Source organism: Dipodomys spectabilis, unplaced genomic scaffold, assembly GCF_019054845.1.
Source record: "Dipodomys spectabilis isolate Male_0828 unplaced genomic scaffold, ASM1905484v1 ptg000405l, whole genome shotgun sequence".
Taxonomy (NCBI): Eukaryota; Metazoa; Chordata; class Mammalia; order Rodentia; family Heteromyidae; genus Dipodomys; species Dipodomys spectabilis.
This window is the reverse complement of record NW_024871082.1, coordinates 145,836-152,539: the sequence shown is the minus strand read 5'-3', so window position 1 is coordinate 152,539 and position 6,704 is coordinate 145,836.

Sequence of the window (6,704 nt, the reverse complement as noted above, 5' to 3'; positions counted from 1 at the left end):
TTAAATAGTCAGAGTCATTATCAATATTAAAATTTTAATTTTAAGGTAGATTTATGTAAATATAATTGAATAAAATAGGAATGTTATTTAAGTTCTAACCTTACCTTTATCTAAAAGAAACACAAGGAGTTTTTCTTCACTCACTATGTGAAAATTATAGCATAACTATAATCCACATAGGTAATTATAAACACTAGTGGATTCTTTTGCAAGTTACTGCTTTCTTTAATGATTCCACTAGCATTAGTAATATTTCTTTAAACAAACCTTTACAAAATTTACCTCCTATAAGTGCTACAGGAAATTTAGAATCAAGCAACATTAGTCAATTAAATATGGAGAAAATATCTAAGATTACTCTCCATCTTTGTGATCATATGAAACAAACTTGCATTTCCCTCTTTGGAATAAACTTTATTATACAGACATATTTGAGATTTTTTTCAGAGCCCTACTTTTTATATCTATATTTTATATAAAACCAATATTGTCATCTTTTAGTAGCAAGTTCTGAATGATTTGGAGTAACATACTATAATATATTTAACTGTCTGCTCTCTGCAGGGATATTAAGGTATTTTATATTTTGAGTTACTAACATTTTTCTCAAGTTAGTTCTCTGAGTTTTCATTATTTTTCAAGTGATTGTTTCACTGTCATTATTTTGTATTTGTGATTGTTATTTCTAACTGGTAAAATTTTTGATAAACAACAAAATGTTCTGTTTCTTTTTTCTCCTGACTCAAAGCAAAAATAATGTACTATAATAACTACAATTATGTATATATATATATATATTCAAATATATATTATTAGTTAAGTAAGCTAGTTCTTGAAAACCTCAGGTTACATGGTTTCTCTCATTTTTGGTAGCTAAAATGGGCCTATAAATTCATAAGTAAACAAATAAATGAATTACCTGAAACATAATAGAATGTAGGGAGACCCCAAATAATATAGTTCTTTAGAAAATTGAAGACAAAGCCCAATAAAATAAATACAAGACCCTTGTATTTTGTATGGCTAGTGAAGACCTTCTCCCAATCCATAGGCTTTCTATTGATCTTGCTAGCTATATCCTTTGCCATGCAGAAGCTCTGGAACTTCATGCAATACCATTTGTCCAACCTTTCTTTGATTTGTTGTGTTTCCGGATCTCTATTAAGAAAATTTTGGCCTTCCCCAAGGAGACCAAGGGTTTCTCCTATTCCATCATGTAATGTTTCAGAGTGTCTCCTTGACTCCGACGTCATTGATCCATTTGGAGTTGATTCTAGTGCAGGGAGATATATAAGGATCTTGCTTTAGTTTTCTACAAGTAGTTAACCAATTTTGCCAGCACCATTTATAAAAAGGCTGTCTTTCTTCCATTCTATTTTTTAACTACATTATCGAAGATTAGATGGCTATAAGTCTGTAGGTTCATCTCTGGGTTTTCAATTCTATTCCATTGGTCCTGAGGTCTGTTCTTGTGCCAGTACCAAGCTCTTTTGATTACTATGGCTTTATAGTAGAGTTTGAAATTTGGTATTGATATTCCTCAAGCACTACTCTTTCCGTTGAGGAGGGATTTTGCTATTCAGGGTCTTTTATTGTTCCATATGAATTTTTGGATTGCCTCTTCTATTTCCTTGAAGAATGAGGTTGGAATTTTGATAGGTTTAGCATTGAACTTGTAGATATCCTTGGGAAGTATTGCCATTTTCACGATGTTAATCTTTCCCATCCAGGAGCATGGGAGCTTTTGCCACTTTGTGAATTCTGTTTTGATTTCCTTTTTCAAGTTTTTAAAGTATACTTGGAACTCAAAAAATTAAATCCCCCAACAACAAATCCTCAAAGAAACAACTGCCCAATAAATAAGTGGGCGAAAGACTTGAAGAGAAACTTCTCTGAAGAAGAAAGAAGGAGGGCCAATAGTCACATGAAGAAATGCTCAACCTCCCTAGCCATAAAAGAAATGCAAATCAAAACAACATTGGGATACTACCTCACCACAGTTGGAATGGCAAAAATCAAGAACTCTAATAACAACAGATGCTGGAGGGGATGTGCACAGAAGGGAACCTTACGTCATTGTTGGTGGGAGTTTAAACTTGTTCAACCACTTTGGAAAGTAGTATGGAGGTTCCTCAAAAGACTCCACATAGAGCTCCACATAGACTATGACCCAGCAATCCCACTTTTGAGCATTTACCCAAATGTTTACAAACAAAACCACACTAAAGTTACCAGCACAACTATGTTTACTGCAGCATTATTTACTATAGCTAACATATGGAACCAAAACAGATGCCCCTCAGAAGAAAAATGGATCAGTAAATGTGGTATACATACACAATGGAATTCTATGCCTCCACCAGAAAGAATGACATTGCCCTATTTGTTAAGAAATGGAAAGGCTTGGAAAAAATTATGTTAAGTGAAGTAAGCCAAGCCCAAAGAAACATAGGTCCCATGGTTTCCCATAGTTGCAATATTTAGTATATGTATGAGTCAAGCAGAAAAGTTCAGATAAGGTGATGTTAGGAAAATGAACCCTAAGATATGTATTCAAATTTTTTTTTTCTTTCATGCATTTGTTTCTAACGCATTTGTAAGATTTTTTCTTTGTTGCTTTGTATGTCCCTCCACCACAGTATAACCCCTGCTTTCACTGTGTTTGATGTCGGTATAATTTGTGGAGGTGAAGGGGAAAAACAAGTCGTTTAAATAAGGATACTGGTGGACGCTTTGCAACAATGAGAAGTACAAGTTGTCATGTCGAAAACGAACTTTACAACTTTGGTGGGGGGGAGGATTTGGTGGGGGGACGGAGGAAAGCTGGGAAGGGATGGGAAGGGTAAACAAAGGAGGAGGCTACAATGCTTGATAAGAAATGTACTCATTATCTTGCCCATCTAATTGTAAACCCTCTGTACATTGTTTTCACAATAAAAAATAAATAAAAATTAAATAAAGAAATGCATCCTAAAATCCCCATAGATCTTTCTCTTTTATAATCACCAACTCAGCTTTACTTTGATGAATTCATTAACTAGGAATTTTTCCCAAAGCTATATGAAGAAGCCAAATTAAACAGTAACAAATCAAATAAGAATTATCTGTTCCTTTACATAGAAGTTTCTAATGTAGGCAAGTTGGAGACTATACTGTAATTTCTAGTTTTCTCTTTTTCTGTGCTTGTCTCTGCTCTCAAAGGGTTAGCTAAACTGATTACAGTTCACAAAGCATGATGGGAGCATGATCAAGCAGAAAGGGTCTAATAAACCTGAGTATTTTCTAGCTAAAGAACTGTTTCTAGAAATTTTGCCCAGTAATTTCTTTTTTTAATTGTATTGTATTGTAATAGCTTGTCCATTGCTAAGAAGGTCCTCTGTGGGAGATAGAAATAGGGGCTCTTCAGAGATACATATATATGTAAGTCCCACATACCTGTGAATTCCTTTGCGTATGACGATAAATTTTCCTTGCCCATGTGACAAAGGTTAAACATCTTCAAATGGGAAAGTTAACCTGGACAACTGGGGTGAGCCTGGTCTAATTATAAAACTTTAGTTGTTGAGAATCTAACGTTGATGGATCAGAAAGAGATGTAACAATGAAACACAGGTCAGGCGGATCATGCGAAGAAATTGGTGTACACTTGTTATTTTTGAAGTTGGAGGAAAATAACCAGGAGGGAAGTAATGCCAGAGATAAACAGAAGGAGATAAGAAATGAATCAAGGTCACTAGCACTTTGAGATTTGAAATGTATGCCAAATTTTTCACTATATGATTATAAGACAATGAGTTAGTGCTGTTCAAAAAGCCACTATTTTTGGGGAGAAATAATTCTCTGAGAAATATATTTAGGATGAGTAATGAGTTCCATTCAATAAAATCAACCCTGTTATAGAAGAAGCAGGGAATATAAGATAGGAAATGCTCTAATCTTGTCAATATCGCATCAATTTTCTCATCTCAATTAAGTGAAGTAAGCCAGGAACAAAGAAACATAGGTCCCATGGTTTTCCTTATTTGCAATATCTAGTATATGTATGAGTCAAGCAGAAAAGGTCAGATAGTGTGATGTTAGGAAAATGAACTCTTAGATATGTATTTTAATGTTTTTTCTTTCATGCATTTGTTTCTAACGCATTTATAAGTTTATTTCTTTGTTGCTTTGTATGTCCCTCCCCCACAGTATAACCTCTGCTTTTACTATATTTGATGTCAGTATAACTTGTGGAGGAGATGGGGAAAAACAAGTCGTTTAAGAATACATTTGTACGTGTTGCAACAATGAGAAGTACAAGTTGTCATGTCCAAAACGAGCTTTACATCGTCGGTGCGGGGTTAGGCGGGGAGGAGAAGGATTGGGATTGGGGGGGAGGGGGGAGGGGATGTGAAGGCTAAACAAAGGAGGAGGCTGCAATGCCAATGCTTGGTAAGAAATGTACGCATTATCCTGCCCATGTAATTGTAACCCCTCTGTACAGTATGTTCAAAAATAAAATAAAATAAAATTTAAAAAAATAAATAAATAATAAAAAAACACGATACAAATAGAGTTAGTTAATATCTCAGCCAACGTATGATATTACAATCCAAATAGTGAAAAAATAATAATTTCAGGCTTGGCACTGATGACTCATGCCTGTAATCCTAGCAACTCAGGAGGTTGTGATCAGTAGGTCGGGGTTCGAAGCCAGCCCAAGCAGGAAAGTCTGTGAGACTTTTATCACCAATTAACCACCCCCCAAAAATGGAAGTGGAATTGTGGCTTAAGGTGGAAAAACACTAGCCTTGAGCAAAAAAGCTCAAGGATAGTGCCTAGGCCTTGAATTCAAGCCCCATCATTGAGAAAAACAATAATAATCAATCAAAATAATCATAATCAAGGCAATAGCTCTGGATATTGCATGTCACATAGGAATAAGTACATCAACTCCAAAGGAACTTCCCAAGGTGAATTTTATGCCTGCAGAAAGGTGTGCTACGGACAGTAGCCGAATAAGAAAATGTACTGGGTGGGTACTCCTTAGTGCATTATTGTCCATCATTATAATTAGTCAGAGGTTAGATTCACAATCTTGTGTTATTGGCTGACTTAAAAAATGTTAAAGTTAACCTGAGCAATCAACCAAACATTGAGCCAAAGTAGGAACTTATCAGAAAAATAATTCTTACCCATCTGGCTCTCTGTCACTTTGGTCAGGCAGACCTTCAGGCCCTAGAGAGAATAATTCCTCTGACAGGATTTTGCTTAACTTAATCAGTTTCTTGCAAATGGTGGTGCTTACATTAAGCAGTCATTTTGATAGGAAAATTGCAAGGAAGAATGGAATAGAATAAACTATTCCACAAGAAGAGCGCGGCTACAATATCAGGGCAGGTCACCTTTCAAGCATTGGTGCATATCACTAAAGTCATGCCAGTAACAATAGCCACTTCTCTAGTATCTCCAAGAATATGGATGAGATAATGGTCAACAGCCCATACTCATAACTGAGACCTTTAATTCATTACATCTAGCACTCTCCTATAAGCTCTTACCTCTTTGCTTATTTTAGCCTATAGCTCTTGATTATACCTCAGGTGGCTAAAGATTGGCTGAAGTGCATAATTCCCATCTTCCTATGGCTTCTTGAGCTGTGTAATACATTTCTTCTCCCTGCTTTTAGTAATTATCATCTCTCTCTCTCTCTCTCTCTCTCTCTCTCTCTCTCTCTCTCTCTCTCTCTCTCTCTTTATATATATATATATGAGAGCAGGTGAGTGGACTACACGTACAAAATCCTTGAGTTTGTGCTTAGAGCCTGACACTCTATTTTTAGAAGCCATTGGTCTGTTAAGTTTAACAATGCATCCTAAGAATGTTACTTAATAGTCACAATGATATTAGGTCAGAAACAGAGGTTCAGAATAGATGTCTATTTAAAGGGACAAAAAGATAACCAAGTTAATTTTGGCTCTGTCTGAAACAGCCCATTTTTCTACATTCAAGCTAAACAGTAGGTGGGATCATCATGACATATATAGATAGGACCTTGAAAGAACTCAGTTGTGGATTACTGCATTGTATATTGGGACACCCAGATTTAAGCTCTTTTATTAAGCCTCAATAATGGAATCATATAACATTGAAGCATTGGAATTTGAGCCACTGGTCTAATTGTAATATGACTTACCTGAGTTTGAAACAGCTCATCAGTTCTTTAATTCCATTTTGTCCCCTCTCTGTCTTCATTCAGTCTCTTCAAAATTTTCCCCCTTTTAAGTCTCTTTTTCAATATTTCCCTTAGATTTCAGGAATGACTGCAGTGATTGATAAATGTCTTTATGACAAAGAACTGTCAGCAACCATAAGGGTCACGGGGCAAATCTTCCCATGATGAGATTTCTCCTCAAGGGAGAGCAATAGCCCCAGGATGGAAACAGGTTTCACCCTCAGCAGAAACAATCATCTCATGAGACAAAAATTACTCACTCGCTCAAGTGCTAACAGCAATGCAGACTTCTCTAGATCCATCCTGAAGATTGAGACAATGGTAAGGCAGATCATAGCTGTAGAAGACAACACGTTCTCAAAGCTAATAGCTCTACAAAGCCCTAATTTTAAATTTTGGTTACTCATTTACAATAGGGGGGAGGCTGGGAAGGGATGTGAAGGGTAAACAAAGGAGGAGGCTGCAATGCTTGATAAGAAATGTACGCATT